Consider the following 21,827-nt stretch of genomic DNA (forward strand, 5'->3'; position numbering starts at 1 on the left):
GAGACGCGCGTTGCCGGCGCCACGGCCGCTGTGGCGCATGCGCGGCGGTCGAGGGGGGGAAATGGCCGGGCGGGAGGGCGCCTGCGCCTCGCGACGTCACCGGGGGCGGTGGGGCTCGGCGCTAGGGCGCATGCGCCTGCGTGAGAGCACATGTGCGCAGCGGGGGGGGGCGGCGGGGCGCCGGCGGGGCAGGGCGCGCGTGCGCACTGAGCGGATCGACGGCGCGCGGGCTGAGCGGCCGTGCGCGTGCGCCGCGTCGCGCCCGGCCACGCCACGCCACGCCACGCCACGCCACGCCCCGTCCCGTCTCGTCTCGCGCGCGCCTCGGGCTGCCCGTGCGGGGAGCGGGCCGGGCGCAGGCGGGCAAGGAAGGTCGCGTGCCGGCCGGAAGGGGATGGGCCCTTCCGGCGCATGCGCGGGAGAGCCGTGCCCGCCCCGGGCGGTGTCTCTGTGCTCCCTTTTCCGTGCAGGGCTCTCTGTCCAACCGCAGCGGGCGTCCTGCGCCGCCGCGCCTCCCAGCGCCGCGCCTGTGCCGGGGCGGGTGTCGTTGCTCGGGGTGCCGGCTGCGCGGTCCGCAGCGAGCGGGAGCTGTCCCTGCGGCGCACAGGCCCGGGCCTCCCGCGGGCGTTGCCCAGGCTGACCTGGCGCTAGGGGACGGCACCCCCCGAGCGGGTGTGTTCGCACCTGCGTTCCAGAGCCGTGCGCTGCAGCTCCGGCGGCGCCTTCAGCCAGCCCCGAGCCGTGCAAACCACAGCTGCGCCTTCGCGGGGTGCCGGGCTGTGCTGAAGAAGCGGGAAAAGGGTTCAGGAAAAGGATTCTCAATAGTTTGGCAGAGCTGGTTTTAGTGGAAACAGAGTTTAGGTTCTACTCAGGTTGTTTCTTAATTGTGATGTATGTACTTGCTGTATTTTAAAACATTAAAGTTTTGCTTGTAAATCGAATAGTATCAGGTATTGGCTCCCAATCTTGTAGTTTTTGCACGTGTGTGTGGCATCTGCAGTTACAGGTGGTTTGGGGGGGCGATACGGCGAAATTATGTCCTGTTAGAAGTTTGTCCAGTGAGTATCAGGATTTGTGCCATATAAAGAATTTTTCAGAGAGAAGCTGCGATCTGGTGGAGTTTAGAAAACCTGTGACAAGAATACTGCTGGTTTATTTTTAGCTAGCATCTTATGCCTAAGAAGAGTGAAGCCTTTCATGAAAAAACGTTTTTTTTTCTTTATCTTTAAGAATTCTATGGTTTTCTATTAACAACTAATTAAATGTGTTTCAGATTCTTACAAAAGCGTAGAACCAAATGAAATATCAAATGTGCTTCATTCCTGCCATGCCAGTTAGTACAAGTGTAAAGCAAGAAGCCAGACCTTAGATTTGCAGAAGTCTTGGAGATCACAGCTCTTTAATGTAGTATTTCTTCTGTGTGCGTGTGTTCTTTTTTTGTTGTTTTGTTTGTTTAGTTATTTTTTGTTTAGCATGTGTTTTCAACAGAGAGAGGAATAATTGTCTGCATTTTCGTATCTTGTTTTATTTTTCTTTCCCTGGTACTTGCCATCCCAGGTTTAAATAGAGCCGTAGGAGGGAGTACTTGTGGAATTTTGCTGTCACCTGTGAAGGATTCCACTTGCATTCAGCAGCTGCTGCAGTGTTGCTGCCCCTTGTTGGAGGTCACCCAACCCACGGCAGAACTGGCATCTCCCCACTTGTTTCACGGCACAGTATCACATCTTCATTCAGCCCTCCTGTTTTAAACTGGGATCCTGACTTTGCATGGGAAGCAGCTGACAAGCAAAGGTGTCCTCTTCTGCTGGCCCTTCTCTAGCAATGGTTGCTGCTGTCGGATGAGTAAAGCAAACAGCCAAACTCAACAGTATCTTATAGCGTCTGATGTCTTTGTTAAAATTTAAACTGTCATTTTTGTTGGAAAAAGGAAAAATCTAGTTTCAATACTGGTTTATAATGCCCTCTCTAGAACGTACTATTTACTGTTCCTGTTTCTTCTCTCGCCCTTCCTTACCTGGGGTTCTGATGCACATCTGTCCTCAGACTGTCCTTTTCTGTACTGCTATTGCTTTTGCACTTCTCTGCTGTTGGCACCTGAGCACACGCTCACATATTTATTCTTGCCTAGGCGTGTTCTTGCTCTTTCATGTGAGTTAGGTCACTCCGTTTCTGTCAGCACTCCTGGATGATGGCAATAAAGAGCCCAGAGCATGGTAGAGCATTTATTCTCTCTGGCCAAATTTAAAAAAAAAAAAAAAAAAGAAAATTGCAAGTTCTGTTTGGCAGAGAGGGACTTTTCTGTGATCTTGCTGTTAGTCTCTTGACAAAATCTGACTTTGGAGTTTTCTAACACCAAATGCTGTTAAAGCAGTAAAAAGGCACTCTTAACCTTAGATGGGTAGCCAGCAAAGTTCAAATTATTATTCAAAAGCACTGAAGCTTTCTAACTAAGCATTTCTAGTATTTCTTCTTTTGGCAAAATAACATGCTGTTTGTGTCTTGTCCTCATAGATTGTGCTCCTTTTGCTTTGAATTGAAGCAAGGATGTAATGGTTAGTAAAATTTTGCTGTCTGTTCCCCCCATACCGTGGTACCATTGTGAAGTGTTAAACAGGAAATTTGGACATAATTTGTGAGAAGAAAAAGCTTCACAGTAGGAGGCAGGTCTAGTTAGCTGATGGTGTCCAAAACAATTATCTTGTCCTCCTCCTGTAACAAATGTATTAAGTTTTCTTTTCAAGATGTGGCCTAAGTGTTTTAAGGCAACATGAAAGGATGGGTTTATGGTTGAGGCACATTTGCATTAAGCTTTAGATTCTGGTGCTGGCAAATTCTGCTAGTCATTTAGAATTAAATCTCATAAAGTATGTGAATGGTTGCATGCATGGCTCTGCAGATTGCCCTCCCAGAACTGCAGTCCGGAGTCCCAGACGAGGTTTGGGGTCTGGAAGGGGTCCCGGTAGGAGAGCCCTTGTTGAGTGTTACCTGATACTCTCATTTGCGTCTCTCCAAGATCTGTTTTAGATCTGCTGGTCCCAGCTGCCACTGATAAAAGCTGCTGTAGCACGCTTGTCTCGTGGGCTGGGCTTATCGCCCAGGCCCAGTGTGTGCTTTGTCACTGCAGGTGTTACACGTGTGGCTGGGCCTAGACGTTGGTCCTCTTAACAGAAACTGCCTTTTTTTTTCAAATCTCAGGCTTGATATTTAGCTGGAAGACATAACTCAATGTTTCCTTTGTCAGCTTGAGAGAATCTAAGCCAAACAGGAATTGAATGAGGGCTAATTATTCTTTAATTATAAATCTTTGAAGTATTTCACAATCCTGATAAGACAAATTACCTGATGGACAGGTTGCCTCCTTTCAGTGAAATGTTAGTAGAACTACCAAATAGGAAAAAGAGCAAAGTTTACACAGCATTTTTCACTCACAACAGTTGATTAATATTCTAGACTACGTGGATAGGTATTTTCTAAACGTAAGTTCTACCAAAGTTAAAGAAAGATCTTTTATAGCTTAAAGCTCTTAAGTAGAAACAATGTTTTTCTTTTGTGCTAATGCTATTATGATTTGTGAACGCAATTATTTTTTATTCTAGGCTATCATGGGAATAGGAAGGTTACTAAAATGTGTTCAGACTTCAATAAGTTTCCTCTCTGTTGCCTAGGAATTATGACTTTTTGATATACGCTGTATTGCACTCCAGCTTTGTAGTTAGCTGTGGGAAGCATTTTTAAATTGCGTCTGAAAAATGCTAATATCAAAGATCATTTTTTTAAATTAACACAGCTGATAGTTGCTTTTAAAAAATAAAGTTTTATTGCTCAGAATACACATACTGTGCTTCTGTGTTGAGGAGCTGCATGATCCCTTTCACATCTCATCATTTTCCTTTTCTGTTTAGCTACAGAGCAGCGCTGTGTGCTAAAAGAGCATTGTGAAAGCTAAAACCTTGATGGTCTGTGTGAAGAGATAAGGGCGAACATGAACCTTTTGAAGGGGAGTGCCGTTTTCTTTAAACTGAGTGCTGAGCTGATAGCGCTGTTTGCTTTTGGCAGCCTACTTAGGCCAGATAGGCTTGTCAGTGCTAGGTAATCTCCTGAGCAGAGCCAGTGCCAAATTCTGAGTAATTTCTTTAATAAAAAAGGGAATAAAGCTTACATCAAGACCTCAGAGCTCTGTATTTTGAATTTTCTCGAACGTGGGCAAAAGCAGTTTTGCTTTCTTATTTTTGAGGCTGTTTGGGGAGTATTCTTCACTTATACAAAGAACTGTATGTCTGTTTACTGAACTTGTGGAGAAGTCATTTTGACAACAAGTGGGCAAAGAAGTATCAGGCAGTCATGACATGGGAAAGGTAATAGTGAATTACTTGATAATGTGCCTGAAGAAAACAAAGCAACAGGTGTGTGTGGTGGGATTGTTTTTCTGATGCCAAGTGCAGCCGGGGGAATGGGAAGGTGCTGAGCTGAGTTTGGTCTGGAATATCGCAGCATTTTTCCCCTCAGATCTCCACAGGAGTATGCTGTGTCTCCCCCTCCTCACTCTAAGAACTAGTTAAGTCTCAAGCCCTGGGAGATACTGTTGGAAAGATGGATGGGTGAAGGAAGAGGCCCTGGAGCCAGGTCTGGCTTGGGCACAGAGGTCTCTGGGATGGTTCTGTCTGGAGGAGGGGGATGGTGCAGGAGGGGGACAGGCCCTGCCTGGCTGTCACCGCTGATCCAGGTCTCCAGCTGCGTCTCGTCTGTCACTCCTTCTTCCTTCCCTGAGTATGAGCTTCATGCTGCACCACCCCTGTCCCTGATCCAGCCACCTCCCCTCGGCCACATACTCCGCTCCATTTCTCTCTCCTCTGCCAGATACAGTCCACACCCCTCGCTTAGAAACCACAAAATTAAGGTATTGTCAAAAACAGATTAGTGTTTCTCTTTTCCTCTGCCCTTTACCAGCTAGAATGAGAATTGCTTAGTCTGAGGCTTTCTCCTTTCATCAGTTTGTTCCTTAAGAGCCAAAGTACTCAAAGCAAAAATGTTTGAGTGTCATGCTGGTCTTCCTGAGTGTCCTCGAAATGCCACACAGTGACTTGTGTTGTATGCTTGGGGAAACAGAGTTACTGCCACATTTCTAGATAATGACAGATTGTAGACTGTTAAAGATGCAGAATTGGGGGATTTGGGGAGGGAGGAGGAGGAGGAAGACACGGGAAGGAAGCATGGTAAGTGTCCTAGTCCGTTTTCTCCCCAGGTGAGAACATTGTATCATTCTGACCAAGAGTTTTCAAGCTTTTTCATAGAAATCCTCCAAGGATGGCAACTCAGTAATCTGCAAGTCAGTCTGTTCCGGGGGCCTTACTTCTTAACGTGGAAATTATTTTCCTAATGTCTGACCTAAGTTCCCATTTTTGTAGTTCCTTCTTGTTCTGTCCCCAGTGAGAAGTTTTGACCTTCTCCTTTCCTGTTTGTTGTTGTTGTGGTTTTGTTTTTTTTCCCCCAACTACTTTTCTCCTAACAAAGCCATATCTCTCTTGCAGGGCATGCATTGGAAAGCGTTCATGCTGGTCTTGTGGTGCTGGCTTAATGAGTGGGTCAGACTGGAGTGAGCTCTGGCATGAACAGGTAATCTGTTTTGGATGGACTTTGCTAAATTAGCATGTACATGTCACAGTGGTTTTTGTGCCACCATGTACCAACCTGCTGCTCCCTATTCTGGAACAGGTTGCTATTGTTCTGCCATGTGCACGATGGCGTGCCAGTCCTTTCATGTTGTGGAGATTTTGTCTGTATATTCCTTTTGCAAAAGGCTCATGGCAGTAGCATAAGTGTGTGTTGCCTGAGAGAAAACATGGACTTCACTGCACAAGCTACAGTTCATTCATTTGCCACAAGAACCGGCAGAACCAAATCACAAGAGATGCTTTGGCCGATTTCTCTACATGAGGTCGTTTAGCTGTTCAGTATGACTTGAGATTGCCCACATGCAGGATATATTTCTGTGTTTCTTACTCCATGAATGTTGCTTTCCACTAAACTTTTCTCACGGGTCTTATTCCAGGCCCTTTTACCATTTCATAGTAGTCTGGCCACCTTTGAATCAGTAGCCAGACATCATCTAACTCAGTGCCAAAACCTGGCTGTCCCTGACATGCCAACCTGCAGCTCCTCCAGCACAGCCCTGCAGGCTCTGGCAGCCCAGAACTAATTATTGCAACTCAGTGGTGAGCCAAAGAAAAGTGCAAGGACCATTTGAAAATGAAGTACAAAGAGGAAAACCAATAGGCAAAGGGAAACTGAAGTAGAATATGATTCACAGACCTGGTGAAACTGAGCCAGGGAGAGGACAGAGAGGGGCAGTGTGGCTGCCAGGGTCTTGGGGCTGGACTAAGCTCTATGCATGGCTGCGCAGTTCCTCCTGCTGCCCTGGGTGGGTCTGCGGCAGCAGTGTGGGCTGGCAAGGATGTCTGCTGAGGAAGGTGTGTGTGGGGCATGGAGACACAGCTCAAGCACAGCATGAGGTGTTGGCTGGTGACAATAAGCCCTTATGGGACCCTCATAATGAGAATCATGCTTGAATGAACTCCTATTGAGTCTGTGCTGGTTTGGTTGAACTCTTACTCTTCACCTTGGTCCATGCATATGAGCTCCATCATGCTGCACCCACCTCAGAACCTTGCAGACCTGCTTGCCAGGCTCCCTTCTCCCTCTGCCAGCACAGTTTCTGTGCTGCACCCACATTTCCAGGGTGACTTGAAAAGGTTGCATCAGTTGCAGGAGGGTCTGGGCAAACATCTTCTGCAGGAGCTGGACACAAAACCTGATATCTGAGGCAGGGATAGACCTGCATAGAGCTGGTGCCCAGAGAGAAGTTGCTCTGTGTTTGAAGGAAGCTGGTGACTCAGGAAAAAGGGCCAGGTGGAGAGCACGAAGGAACAGCTGGTGAAACCTCCAAATTAGCTGTATGAAGTGCCACGAAACCCTGCCCTGGACACATGGTGACAGAACCTGCATAAAGCCTGCTAGTATGAAATTAAACCGTCATCATTGTTTGGATCCACCACGAAGAGCTTATATCAGTGAGTGCTTCATGTCACACACTGCTTTTAACCCAATTTTAGGACATTACAGCTCTATTTATTATATCATCAAACTGTGGCTCTCACTAGTGAAAGGAGACAGACAGCTCACCTATGGTAGGACATGGGCTTTCTGGCCAAAGCTGACCCTGGTCCCCTCACCACTGATGCCACAGTATTTTTTTCTCTCAGTTCAAAGGGATTGTACTGCAATTCATAACTGCCTTATAATAATGCTCGTACCTGTAAGAGGTGGGAAGTAAGGTACTGCCATTGGTATATATCATAGTAACTGTTCTGTTGTGTTTTGTGGTGTCTGTGGATTCCAGTGCATTTTGTGTTACAGTCAGGATGTGACATGGCCAAACCTGGTGGTTTTGAAGACAGGGAGTATGGCCCTGCCTGACCATCCTTTAGAGGGCACTGACTGACCATTTGTGGTTCCACCAGCGGCTGACAATACCCAGAGACTTGCTGCTACTGTGAGAAGGACCATTGCCCTTTCCTGCTCCTTTCTGCCCTTGTCCTCATGGCTTTCTCATGTACTCTAGCCCATGTAGTCCTGACCACTTCCCTCTTAGGAACTGGTTGGTTGTAGGGTTTGGTTAGTTGTGGTGTTGTGGTTTGGTTTTGTTTGTTTGTTTGTTTCTAGCGAGTTAGTTTCAGATGTTTTAGTGACTTAAATCTGCTGAAGAGTCAGAGCTGACACAAGATAAGCAGCAGGGTGCAGGGTACAGGTTACATGGCCCAGGAACAAAGGGGGATTGTTTCAGTGCTGGTAAAATGTTAATTGGCCTTACAGCCTCCTGTGAAATTACTCTTTTGCAGCACAATTCTGGAGGAGTAATTAGCACAAATTGTTTGCTCACCCTGTTTTACCAAAAAGAGGGGGAGAATGTAAGGGAAGGAGACAGGTGAAAGGGCTGAGTGTTGGCAAAAGGCCTGAGGAGAGATGATGTGTCAGGAGGGACTTCAGACCCTGGGGCTGAGAAGTGATCTGATGGGAAGAGGACTTCTGTGATGCCCAGAGTGGGTGAGCAGACCCTTCTTCAGAGCCAGGGGAATTTGAACAAGAGCCAGAAGAGTTGCCTGGGGCAGGATTTAACATCTAGCATGTTTGGCTCCTGTCCCCTTTCTCCTGACAGAAGGGCAGGGCCCAGCTGGTGTGGAAAATAGATGGTGGGTGTCTGGCTAAGAACCTCAGTCTCTCTGATGGCCCAAATCTGCCTCCCACTGCTGTGTTACGCAAAGCACACTTTGCTTTTGTGTCTTGCAAGGGCATCAATTTAGACTTGCAGAGCTGCCTCCGTCCCTTTTGCCAGGTTAGCTTCTTTCCCCTTGGGTTTGGTACCAGTCTGCAAAGAAACAAAGCCAGTGAGTGGAGGAAGGGGAGAGCTGATCTGGAAATGGATCAGGAACTCTTCTACCCGCTGAGGTGACCACAGGGTGATCCTTGGCTCCTCAACAGATTCTCCTCCCAGCTGAGAGGGACTCTGCTCCCCCTCTTATGGGAGTCAAACCAGTCCAGTCACTTGCAGCCCCAGAGGGCTGGTAACAATGCTGGTAATTCACAAATTAGCTAATGATGTAGCACTGTACAAATGTGACTGCTTAAAATGAAAAGTGAACTATTAAATGGCCAGTGATTCTTAACTGGGGTAGCATGAGTGCAGTTACACCCAAAGAGAGAGGAAAATGAAATAGAAACAGCAACTAAAAATGTAATTGCAAAAACAACCCAAAGAAATATTGTATGAACATAGGAAAATGCACTTTTTGTGCACTGCAAGCTGCCGCTTTTTGACAGCATCAGGAAACATGCTGTTGAACAGATAAAACCAGGCTCTCAACTTCCCCTGAGTTGCTGGTGATGCTGTTGCTGGGCCAGAGGCAGAGGGCGGCATGGCCACCCCAGCCGTGCCCATGTGCTGAGGGGGGGTGGGGCATGTGCCGAGTGATGTGTCGTCTGCCATCAAACCAAGCTCCTGCCAGGTGAGCTCAGACTCCTTTTCCATGGACAGGGTCACTGATACGGGGTCTCTCTTTCTCTCTCTTCTGTGGCCAGCCACTGACTGTCAGTAGGAACTCCAGTATATTTGAGGCATCTTGGCTAAATTTGATCAATTCAATCATGTTTAACTGGGGATTCTGGGGAAAAAAACAGGCAGACAGGCCTTGGGATTATACAAGTCTCTTGCCTTTATGAAAGGCAGACTAAAAATTAATCCAGAGCTCAGGAAAGTGGTGAATGGCTCTGTCTGTTGCAGGGTACCAGTGACTGAGCCATGTATGTGCGTTCCGTGGCACAGAGACACCCGACACCTTTGCCAAAAGTGCCGCAGAGCTAGGCGTGCAGCACGCAGGGTGTCCAGCCAGCATGAGGACAGCTGCCCCGGTGCAGATCTTCACCTGGTGGGAATTCACTGCTGCCATCTTCTCCTGCACTGCTGTGCCCCTTGCGAGGTATGAAGGTCTTCCCCAGGTCAGGTGCCTCAGTGCTGACAGCAGGGATGCTCAGGTACTTCAGAGGACTCGAGTGTGAAAGTCTTTGATTTGGATAGGCAGAAATGCAAACAACAGGGCTTTGACAGTCGCAAGGATCTGGCTTACATATGGATATAGACTAGTTTCTACTAGGTGGTATTTTTTTTTTTCCCCATGTATTTCTCTCCATAAGAACAATCCTGTTTCATCCAGCTGCACCTTCCAGCTCTGCTGCTGACATTCTTTGCCTATGATGCACACTGCATGGGCATGAATGAGCAGGTATCAATATGGCATGCTGGCAGGGATCTGCAGTAAGGACTGAGTGGAGTGATCCGAAATCATCTTACATACCGTGTTAGCAAAGTACAAAGCCCAAGGGTGCTGATGCTGGCATAGCTGAACAGGGAGGACTGGGCAAGCTCTAACTCCTCTGTGTCTTTTCCGACAGCGCTGCCCTGTGGGGCTCACACCGGGTTTTGTTCAGCAGTCCCTGTGCTCCCTGGTGCTGCAGCTGGCAGTGTGTGGCAGCAGCACAGCCTCCCTGGGCTGAAAAGGAGTTTAACAACCACCTCTGTCTCCTGCAACAGTGCCACTGCAGCCAGGTTACTGATCTTCGAAACCGAGTTATTGCTGTTTAGCTGTTTTGCTTAAAAGCAATCCCTCCTCCCCATTTTCATAAAACCTGGCTGAACAGCTCAGACTTGACAGCTCCGTTTCTCCAGAGGAGCACAGCCAGGATGTTGCCAGGTTTTAATCCAAAACCTCTCCAAATCCAGGTAGAATTCATCACAAAAATTGTCATGGAAACTAAGGAGAACAGCTCCTTAGGAGGAGTATCTGCAGCTGCCCTTGGGCTATGGGAATGTGGAGCTGAAAAACAGGGATGGATTCCCAGGGCTCTTCATTCTCACTTTCTGAGTAATCCTGTCCATTTTGAGAGTGAAAACAATCCTGTATTCTGCGCCAGAAGGAGCAACCCCAGTGAGGCGTGAGTGTCCCAACACAGACTACACTATGGGAAGCTCTGCTGCTAATTAGCTTTGGCTTTTCTTATTTTCTGTATAATTCTGCTTGTTTACCCCACCATCACTTCTTCATGATAGATGAAGCCTTCTGCTACTGTAGCCAAATGGTGGTTGAGGCTGGAGCACCCTGATGAAAGGCTTTCTCATCTGCATTTTGTTACCGTGGAAAGGGATTTACCTCCACACTGTACCCAATGTCCAGTTACTCGTATGTGTCCCGCATCTCAGCACTTCGATTTTCCTGTCTATTCCCTTTCCGCTTCTGTTTTTATTACAGGGCCCCCATGAAAGCCAGCATTTTTATAAACAGGATTTACCCACCAATTCCCGCTGCTGGGGAGCAAACAGAGGGCCTGACATGTATCGCTTGGTTTATCAGAAAGCAGGGTTGTGTGATGAGAAACCGCAGAAGGCAGGAATACACAACTGGTTGTACAACTCCCTTCCCTTAAGGAAAGAGTTTGCCATTACCCTAAACAGAGCAAGTCAGAGCAGCCAGGTGCCCTGCACCCCTCCTCCCTGCCATCCTCTGACTGTGCCGTGGGCGAAGACAACATGGGGGAAGGAGATTTCCTGGGGATACTCAGTCCTGGCTGAGGCAACAGGCACATGGTGCAGGCAGGGCACAGCCTTGGGACATCTCCAAGCACCTCTAAGCAATCTGCAGGAACTCCTTGATGCGAGCCCAAGGGCCACCAGGAGAGGTGAGCCCAGCTGCCCGGGGAGAGCAGGGCAGCCATCAGTAGGGGAACGCCTCGCTCAGCTCACTGCCAGCTGCTGCTGGTGGGGCTCTCTGAAGCCTCCCCTTCCTCCCTGTGCATTGCCCACACCACAGGCATCTGCAGATCACTTCTCTTCATCCTCCTTTTCATATTTGCAAGGTGGTCAGAAGAAAAGCCCCACCCAAGAGTTTCCTGTTCTCTGAGCTACTTTTTTTTTTTTAAATTACATCATATCTTTATTGGGTTGTCTCTCACTCAGCTTCCTGCCAGATTCCTGCTTGTTCACTTGGGCTATTTGGAGCCCCTTGTTTGCTGCCCCACTCTCTGCTGACACAGATTTATGGCCAGGACATGGTTGCAAAACACGAGCCACCAACTCTTGGAGGCTGGTGTGGCTTCCCATGCCCCAGCCCTCCACCTGCAAGCAGCTGCTGGGCCAGTGGTTTTCAGCCACAGCCTGTTTTTAAAGTGTTTCCTGTTGTCGTTGTGGAGATTTTGCATCAATGAAGAAATCAGCTTTGAAGACAAAAAGGGGAACAGGGCGGTCCAAGCTTGGTCTTGCATTTGGTGCAGAACATCACACTTTCCACCAAAGGGCTGGAGTACATACTGCCTCCTTGTGCTGGTCATAAACTGGAGTGTGCCGTGCATCTCACCCAGGGGTTGTTGCCATACTGACCATCATTAGGTGTCACAACTAACACATCAGTGAGGTCATCTGTTGGAAATGAGCTGTGCCCTATATTTTTGGCCCAGTTAGACTTTCTTTTCTGGAGTGGCAGATGACCAGCTGGCACTGTGGTGCCCAGACCCTGCTGTAAGTGGAGGGGACACTGCTGGAGTCCCGCTGCAATGTGCAACTGCTCCACGTGCCCACGGCTGCGGTGGGCTGGAGGAGATGCACTCGGCGCTTTTCACTCGATCCATGAGATCAGTTCCTTTTGCCCCACGCAGACAGCCTTCACATGAGGGTGGGTAGGTGAAGTTTGCCTGGGTTTTAGAGCCAGGAGTCAGTATCTTGGCTGAACACAGATCTTAGGCTAGGCACACAGAATCTGAAGCAGTCAAGTTAAGTTAGCAAGTTTCATCCCACCTGCTGAGCTTGGCCTGACTCTGAACAAGGTAACATGTTTGTGATTACCAAGGCTCCCAAGTTACTGTCAGTCAGCTGAGCCATTGGTTGGGACTGATCTGCTCCCCCTGCTCCCAGTGATGTGTGCTGGTTTGAAACCCAAAAGAAAGTGGGATCCTGTTGCAACTACTCTGGAATACCAGGCTGGTTCTGGGGTGGGGTCTGTGTCTGTCCCATATCACGAGGGTCATGCAATTAAATGCTTGTATATATCCATGTCTTCAGCATCTTTGAAAAAATATGCAGTCAACAGGGTGGTGCACAGGCTGTTTCCTTCACTGTTCTCCATAACACGGTTACACTCTTAATGAAGCCCTCCTGATAGAAATTAATAATGGTGTTCCCCATTCCCAGGTGTGGCCCGAGAGCCAGCCTACAGCAGCTCTCCTGGCTCTCCTCCTGCCTTTCTTTGGTCCAATATCATAGTAGTGGCACAATGCCTTTCTCCCTGCTGTGAACGGGGATTATTGTAGCCAAGGGTGCATTTTACACCGTCATCTCAAGCATCAGGACAACCAGTTAAAAACAATTACTATCTCCATCTGCTGACTCTTCCCCTTGTGCCTTTCAGCTAGTTGCACTGAGAAAACCCGTGTTTCCTAACAAAGAGCCTTGTTCTCCGCTGCCGTTTCGCCTGGGATCGGGTGTCAGGGTTCGCCTGCCTGCTGTGTCCCCATGAGCGCTGGGCTCAGGGCTGCCCGACAGAGCAGCTCAGAGAGCTGACAGAGATTTTCCATCTGTCTGCTGTCCCTGCCCTTGGACGTCACTGCCAACGGGAGCCAGGAAGGGGTGGCCAGAGACAGCAGTGCCAAGGTGCAACTCCCAGGCATTACCACTGCTGCTATTTATAATTTCTCCTGTATGTGCCTTGTCAATGAGATAATAGGATAGCTGTTTTGCCAGGCAAGCTGTACTTTTTTATCACTAATATCTCTTGCTTTGTCATTGTTTCCTTGCTTTAATAGGAAGCCCCTCCCCCCCTTTTTTTTTATGAAATGCCTCACTAATTCCTGTAAATAAGAAGGGTGAGGCACATACTGGAGCAACTTAAAATGTTTGCAGTGAAAACCAGTGTTACAGACCAAAGGTGTATCGACTGGGAAATGGCTGTGACTCACTGCTTCATCACTCTGAAGAACCATATCCAGCAATTGCATTATTTGCCGCTTGATGGCTTCTCCTTCATGGCTTGCTGGTGGCCTGATTTGGAGGGTGTTGGCCTCTTATGCCGACTTCCGTGGGAATCTCCATGTGCTGTGTATGGGGCATGTCGTCACTTTGCTGGACCGAGGCTGGAGCGCTCAGTGCACTGTATGACAGGGAGACCCGTCTAGTAATTTGTTTCTCTGGCAAGGATCAAAACATTTCTCTAGTACCAGTACAACCAGTACTTTAGCCTGAATCTAATCCACATTTATCTGACAGGCTGAATTCAAGCTGCCAGTTACAAGCCTACGACCAGAGAGGTCCTTTCTCTCAGAAGCTGCAGAATCCTCCCTGCAGACCTGAGCAGATCGTCCCCCCAAAACAATGTGGGATGGAAAGTTACATTTGGGGCATGTGACTTAAAATGGAGTTTAAGAAAGATATCTCTCCCAGCTTTTTGTCCCTTGATGTCTCACTCTTAGGTGACCACAGCAATCCAGAACAGCTTATTTTATGTGAAACAGCTGATTGATCCTTCCTTGAGCTCTCCTTCATGCTCCGCTTTTTAGACAGTTAATTGCCAACTCTGTTTGGTGAGCAGCAAGTCAATGGCCAGCAGATCTGAGATCACCGCCTTTACCACTTCTCTGGCTTCCTCCCTACTTCTTCGCACCCTGAAGAGGTTTTAAAAAGAAGGTAACAGCAGAACAGAGAAGGCTGTCCAGAATCGCTGGTCTCCTTTTGCTGACCACCAGATGGTCATGTCCTGCAACCCTCATGGGGCAAGGGAAGATGCCACCGCACCTTTTAACTCAATTTTCCTGGCAGCACTGCGCCTCTGCCCGGGGTGGGGGGTAAGGGGGAGTCTCTTGGGATCCTGCCATCCCCTTTCTTGTGGCCTCTTGGAGCACCTTCCTCCTGTCTTAAAATGCACAAAACTGTGGCATTTGAGGCCAGCCTCATCTCTGAACCATGCGATATCCTGGAAGGATGTCGGAGAGTGCTCCCAGTTGGAGGGGAATAACTGAATCAGAAAGCCTCAGCCTGCTCCCACCAGCTCAGTGGCTCATCTCCCCCCAGCCCCGGTATGTCCCCTGGGCACGTCCCCTCTCTCTGCAGGCTTGCAGTGATGCGCAGGGCGGCTGTGGCCCAAGCCGGCCCTGGGCTGGGCGCAGGCAGAGCAGAGGCCGGCGTTGCCGCTGCTGTGGCAGGCGAGGGGAGCGCGGCCGCAGGATTTCTGTCTGGCTGGAGCTGCCTTTCGAGGGCTGCCAGCTGCATGTCCCCATCCCACACTGCCAGGGACAGGAGGGGACAAGGCGTGCGAGAGCCAAGGCAGCCTGCCTCTGGGTGCTGAGGGTGCCGGGGCGGCACTCTGTTCATGCCCGTAATCCAGTTTGTGGCTGGTGACTAAATAATCCCGAGTCAATTTTTAACTTTCCCAGCACGAGCTACTTTTTCGGCAAGATGACGTGACCTGCTGGGAGGCTCAGGCACTGACGAAGCAGCCGTCTTGCTGGATTTCCCCTCCTGCTGCTGATGGAAACCACCACTTCCTTCCCCGCTCCCCTCCGGCCCCCGCTGCCTGCTCTCTGGGGCAGCCGGGCACCCGCCGTCCTCCCCAGTGCTGCTCCAGCCCTGGACAGAAATACTAGGTTGCCATGTTGGTTTTGTTCTCCAGATCCCTCACACCTCCAGGGGAAGGATGGTGGAAAAAACTGTCCTGGGTGGTACGTACTAAATGCACCGAGAGGCCTCGGTGCAGCACAAGGTCAGGAAAGAGGGTTTCAAGGCTCTTGACAACCCATGGCCACCACACCTGAGCGACACTTAGGCACTGTCACTGTTGGTCTCTCTCCAGGCAGAAGTGTCAGAGTAATCAGCAGGCATGTGGCCGCCCCGGGTCACACTGAAATGATGATTTCTTGTTACGCTGGGCAACATGCCCAGCTGCTTTTGAAAGGATGCTGGTGGCTTTCTGAAGGCAAGTAAGTCACATGTGCTCCATTGAGGCAGAGTGGTGCTGCCTCTCTTCTTCCAAGCAGCAGCACAGGGGGTGAGTTCCAATCAATCAATTAGCACTGATTAACCAGGAGGAAGAGGAAACCTGGCCCTGGTGCTTCTCAGTCACAGCCCAGATACATGGGGTAAGCTGCTCCTGGCTGCTTTTACATAGGGACTAAGCATGAAAGCATCAGAGCTGGCCAGGGGGCGTTCTGGGGGAAGATGGGAGGGGGAGCAGGGATGGGGGGACAGGGTCAATGGGGCACAGTCACCTGATGGGGAGCTGGCTTGTAGGGCTGCCTTTGTGATGTACCTTATCTCAGTGCTCCTTGGTTCTCAGACGTTTGCACTTTATCGCTTTTATTCCTGTTTTTCAGCAATCTGGCCTGCACAGCAGCAAAGGCAGCGCTGCAGCAGCCCCAGCTTTGCTTGGTTGTTTTCAATGCAGTATTGCAAGCAGACCCCAGAGGTGCCTGGCTGCAGTGCAAAACCCTGGGGGTTATGCACCTCAAGTCCTAGGCCCACCTCCCAGCAATCACACTTGCCTCTGCAGGTCCAGCCCCATCTGTTGAGAGGAATCTGATCTGCTTTGTGATAAACTAAGGGCTGGGGATGTGGATTTATTTAGGAGGGAGCTTTGATGTCTTTTGTCTGGTTGAAATTGATGGTGTTGCTGCTGGGAAGCACCGGCTGCACATGTGAATGGGACCCATGCACACTCCTGAAGAGACTCATCAAGGAGTATGGGCAAATCTGCTGTCTCCCCAAATGGACAGGCCTCCAAGAACTAAATTTTTATCCTTCACACCCCAGCAGCAGGCCCTCAGCTCAGAGCTTACACACAGGACATGTACTTGAGCCCTTTAAGTCCTTGCTCAAGTCTTAATCTTGCAAGGCAAAGGCAGAGACAGAGCTTGCAAAAGTGTCTTTCCTCTAATGGTGGGGTCTTAATTGGATTCAGCATTCATGAGGTTGCACCTGGAGGACTGTGTCCAGTGTTGGGGTCTTCGGGGCAAGAGGGAGACTGACAGACAGGAGCGTATCCCTTGGAGGCCATGGACATGGTTCTGGAGCTGGAGAACAGGATGTAGCAGGAGAGGATGCAAGAGCCAGGGATGTCCAGGCTGGAGATGAGAAGGCCAAACTGGCTACAGCTGCTTCCAAGGAGAGCACAGAGAAGGTGGGGCTCAGAGGTACATGGAGAAGAGGCAAGGGATACGAATTGTGGCAAGATAAATTCTGATTTGATACACGGAAAAAATTCCTCAAAATGAGGGTGGTCCAGCACTGGAAGGGGCTGCCCTGACACGTGGTGTCATATCTACCCTAGGAGAGACTCAAGACTCCGCTGAGCAAGGCCCTGTGCAACCTGGTCTAACTTTGGTGTTGTACCTGCTTTTAGTGGGCACAGATGACATCCAGTGGTCTCTGAATTAATCCGAGTTTTCACGAATCTCAGCTCTGCTGGGTCTGAGTCCTCTGAGCATCACCACCCTCACAGCAGTTCTCAGTGCCTTGATGGTTCCTCTGGACTGGAGGTTGTGGAGCTGTCTCATTCCTCTTGGCCTGGGAGAGTGGGGAGATAAGAAGCAGTTTCAAGGAGAAATTCTGGTTTACTTCTCTGGTCAGATCCAGACCAACTGTTCAGGTGTAGAAGAGAGGATCTGCAATGGCCACCGACTGCAAAAAGCTAAACTGAACACAGCTGGTTTGTGTTAGAGATTGGGTGAGAAAAGCTGGAAAGGAATAACCTGGCATCTCTTCCGCCGTGCTTTACAAACAGTACCAAAGTGCTTAGTTTTTGTTGTTGTTGCAGGGCTGGTGTTTTTAACGCAATATTTTGTTGCGTCATCATTAGTGAGAGCAAGACTTGCAGCTGCTCTTGAACTCGGGGAGACCTTTCAGCCCTCCTGCGTCCAGCAGAAGCTGCCTGTGCCCGGCAGAGGAGCCTGAGGCAGCCCGCACGGCCCTTCCCAGCACACCAGGGTGCGGCGGCTGGGAAAGCTGGGAAGAACAACATGGTGTGTTTGCTAGAGTATTTTAAGCATGAAGAGATACCAGGCTATGATTATCTTCTGTGTGGATGTTAACAGGTGAAACATGGTGTAATTTATGATTCTTACGTTAAAATTGCAATGCTTCAGCTGCTGAGGTGGCTGAGAGGTGAGTGTCAGCAGCAGCCTGCAGGTTGGATTGCTGCAGGTGTTGAAATTTGAGGGATGCTCAAGGGCAGGTTCCTCTTGTTCCTCAGATCTGCATGGCATTTGGTGAGGTTTATGTGGAGATGAATGTCTCACTCTCTCTTTTCAGTGGGAGAGTTTTTCCTGGGCTTCCCCAGGAGCATTGTGGAGAGGTGCTGGTGGGGACCAAGATCAGGTTGCCAGAACAGTTCTTTCAATGCCGTGTGTGCCTCTGTCAGCCTAGTGAAAGCCTAATAATTAGGATTGCCATTATCTTTATTTTTAATTATGAGGTAGAGCTGTATTTTAGACGGCAAAAGTAACCCTGTAATTACCTTGTACGATTATTCAGATATTAGCCGGTCTCTGACGCTGCAGACACCCAGGCCAGCCCTTGGCAGGCTGGCACAGCACTGTGTGGGCTGGATGGAACCCCTGGGAAAACCCTCCTGTCCTCTTACCCAGACCATGCACAGGCCCTGTGGGGACAAGGACAGCACAAGAACCTCTGGCAGTGAGGAACTGACTGTGCTGACACCACTAGCAGGCTCATGCCTTGGGGCATTGCTGAGCACTGCGATGTGCAAACTGTTGAGTAGCATCAGCCAAGAAACTAATGTGTTTTAAAACCAATTTATTTAGAAATAAAGAGTGGAGGAGGGCAGAAGGCTGCTGCGAGCAGCCCTGTGCTTCTGAGCTGGTGCACGGGGTTGTTCCTCCCAGGGGCAGGAGGCTTTGCCTCTGCCCAGGCAGGTCTCAGCTCTGCTGCCTCACTTGAGTCTGAAGGACCGAAGAGTTCATGTGGTTGCTGTGGCGAGAGCCAAAGGGGCTTCACTGGACATGAGGAGGGAGAGCTGCAGGGAGCAGCCCGGTGTCAACCCAGCACCCTGCAGGCTTGCAGCTGTGATTAAAATATGCTGGATAGGTTAATTTTCCTTCTGCTGACAAGTCCTGGACAGACGGAAAGCCTGTTCTCAGCTCAGCTCATCACTGCCTGCACCCCACGCCCTGCTGGGCTCACAGGAGGTCTCCCGTCCTCCCTCTCACCCCTGCCAGGTTTGCTGCTTTAGCTGAGCCATTCCAAGGCTGGCTGGTATTTCAGTCACTGAAGCAATGAGTAACTGATTTATATAACATGACTGTGGGGTCTTCACAGAGGTGCAACTGCGAAGAAATACACTACTGGCAGAATAAGAAAAAGCTGCTGAAAACCTGCCCCTCAGTTAACTATGGGACTTGCATCGCCAGGCCAGGTGCTACTCCACTATCTTGCAGCAGCATCTGTACCCATGTGCTGCAGCTCTGCTCTGCAGGTGTGGCCCCAGCAACCACATTTGCCCATCCTTCCAAGGGCCTGAGCAAGCTCTGTCCTTGGAAAGGAGCTTCTGGTCTCCCCTGTTTCCATAGGGCTGAGGTGGAGCCCTGTCCCAGCAGCACAGGGCTCAGCACAAGGTGTTTCCTCACGCAGGGCCTGTTCCTGCTGGTGTTACATCCCAGTACCAACAGTGCATCTCCTGCTCCGCCTGCTGCATCAGGCCCAGCAGATGCCCAAGGCTATGTGTCACCAGGCCAGCTGCCATTCAGCAGAAGGTGGGTGCTGCTGGCTCTTGCTCTCCTCCTGGCTCCCTGCAGAGACCTTGGTGGCCATTGCTCACCTCTGGTCATGGGCACTTGTGGGGCAGGAGGGACGTTCTCTCCATGTGCGCACAGGCAAAGCTGGCAGAGCAATGCTGGGACACTGGATCCCACAGCGCTTCCCGACTCTCCTGGGGCTGAAGCTCCAAGCTTGGATGGGTTATTTTGGCATGTGTGACCCAACGTCCTGGTGCAGGAGCAGAACCCCCCCTGGTTCAGCAACAGGAGGTGGGAAGGCTGAGCAGTGGTGCCAGCTCCCCTCTCAGCAGCTGTGAGGTCTAAGTAAGAAATAACAAAGAAATGCTTGCAAAATAAAAATGCTTTTGATGTGAATAGAAATGTTTATAATAATTTGGATTTTTTTTTCATTTAGATAAGGCTCAGAAAATGTATTTTGTCACAGTGACATGCAGTGAGCTCTAGTAGGTGTACCCATTCCAGGATAAAAGGAACAGAAGCCACTCGCTTGATGAACCTGAAAGCTTTCTTAGAATTACAAAAGGAATAAATGATCTTAATCATATTAACTCCTGGGTGGTTGCTTGAATCTTTGTGAGCAGTATTCGTCACATCCTGAATGGTGTAGTCTTAAGCCTGCACAAAAGACGACTTCACATGATCTCATGCTCTCTTTATCAGTGGTGTAAGTTTGGATTTAATTCCAACATGAGCACGTTTAGTTCAGTAAACCTCAGTGCAGGACAACAACGGCTGCTCTTGCTGGTGCAGGAGTGCCCTGCGGCACATCCCGGCAGCCTCCCTGGGCCCCCGCCACGGCCTCGGCACGCAGAGCACCGTCCCACTGGTGTCTCGGGGAGGGTCTGAGGGGAGAGCAGGGGCTGCAGGAGCTGAGGACACTCACTCTGCTGTGCAAATGGCTGACCAGGAGCCATGGAGCCTCCTCACACCTCCTGCAGGCACCGGCGGCCATGTTGCTCCTTCAAGCAGTTCTCGCTCAAAGCCAGGGCGGCTTAGCACGGCATCTTCCAAGCAGCTGTAGTCAGGACATCAAGCACTGAGGCTGCTGTATGGTCATGTTAATAAAGAATTAAAACCAACATCTAGATTGTACCTTTCCCTCCAGCATCATGTTTTCAAAGGCAATTTCTCAGACTGTCTTTTGATCTCAGGTGAGTGGGGCCACTGAATTTTGCTGTACTTACATTGCTTGAGCAGTTGTTGCCAGTCTTCTTGATTCAGTTCTTTGCCAAGGGACTTACTCAAATGCAAAATAAATTAGGCTTTTTTTGTCTTACTGCACGTGTACTTCAGGATTTTTTGAATATTAAAAACCCCCGGAGACTCCTTTCTTCTCTCCAGTTACCATGGTTCATTTTGACAAGCAGTGATACCCCCACTTGCAGGTGGCTGCTGGCAATTTTGGGGAGAGACTGGGGCAGTGGGAACAGTCCCGTGATGTTTCTGGAGGGGGTGCTGGAGTCCGGGCACCGCAGCGGGCTTGTGGTGGGTAACGTGTTCTGCCAAAAAACATCACGGGGCAACAGAAACTGAATGAACTCCCTGCTCTCTCTTTCCCATCCTCTCTCCTCCAACAGAGCTGGTAGGAGACAGCAAACACTAGAAATTGTATAATTAATTTTACTCACCCTGGATCCTACATGATGGAGAGATTCTCAAGTGAAAATGACCTGAGAAATACTGTGCCGAACATTTACATCTAAACTTGGTCTGATACAATGTATTGGTATCTCCCTACAAACCTTGCTTGGCTTCTATCTCCAGCTCATCATGGTTACATCACCACACTCCTAAAACCATGATCTTGCAATAAATGTTAAGAGAGCTCATCAGCACATTGTTTAGTGTCAGGTAACAGTGCACCATGGGGATGAGAGAAACTCACTGATGACAAACCTTTATATGTGTTGTCTATAAACAGAAAGCTCACCTTCCTCTCTCCTCAGGGGAAAAATAGACAAAGCAATGTGCTTTTTTACCACCTAAACTAGTTTATTTTCAGGTATAGAAAGAAAATATAAACATTTTTAGGCTCAGTAACTATTTACACCTTACACAGGAGTAGAGAGCAGGCAGGGCAGGCCTCAGCACTGCGTGACCTCTGTTTCACACAGGTGTGGCTCATGGGTTAATCAGTCCGGTTCAGGTCACAGATGCTCACCAAAACCACACTTTTGCTCCACGGGGTGGAACAGGCGAGTACTGCATGGGGCTCTTGCAAATTTGGAGGCTCCAGCTCTACGTGCAGGCTGCGGTTTTCTAATGGGCTGTGATCAGGAGGGGTGGTCCTGCGCTCTCCTGGTGTTGACACTGGGCGTCTCTGTGCCCCTGCGATCAGGGACCCCATCCATAAAACAAAGATTAATTTTCAGCTGCATCAGTTTTCTGGTTATGAAACCACACAAAACAATGCATAGGATAGCCCAGATCCTCCCGGGAAAGAAACACAGCAG

The 21,827-nt window shown here is 49.5% G+C and overlaps 1 long non-coding RNA gene across 1 annotated transcript; it reads left to right on the top strand.

Annotated features, from left to right (window-relative positions):
• Positions 1-65: 65 nt before the first annotated feature.
• LOC110355254 (uncharacterized) lies at positions 66-19,922 on the top strand. Its single transcript, XR_010470687.1, has 3 exons — positions 66-1,791; positions 5,529-5,613; positions 19,229-19,922. It is a non-coding gene; the product is annotated as an uncharacterized LOC110355254 (long non-coding RNA).
• Positions 19,923-21,827: the final 1,905 nt, after the last annotated feature.

Source organism: Columba livia, chromosome 2 (genome assembly GCF_036013475.1).
Source record: "Columba livia isolate bColLiv1 breed racing homer chromosome 2, bColLiv1.pat.W.v2, whole genome shotgun sequence".
NCBI classification, from domain to species: Eukaryota; Metazoa; Chordata; class Aves; order Columbiformes; family Columbidae; genus Columba; species Columba livia.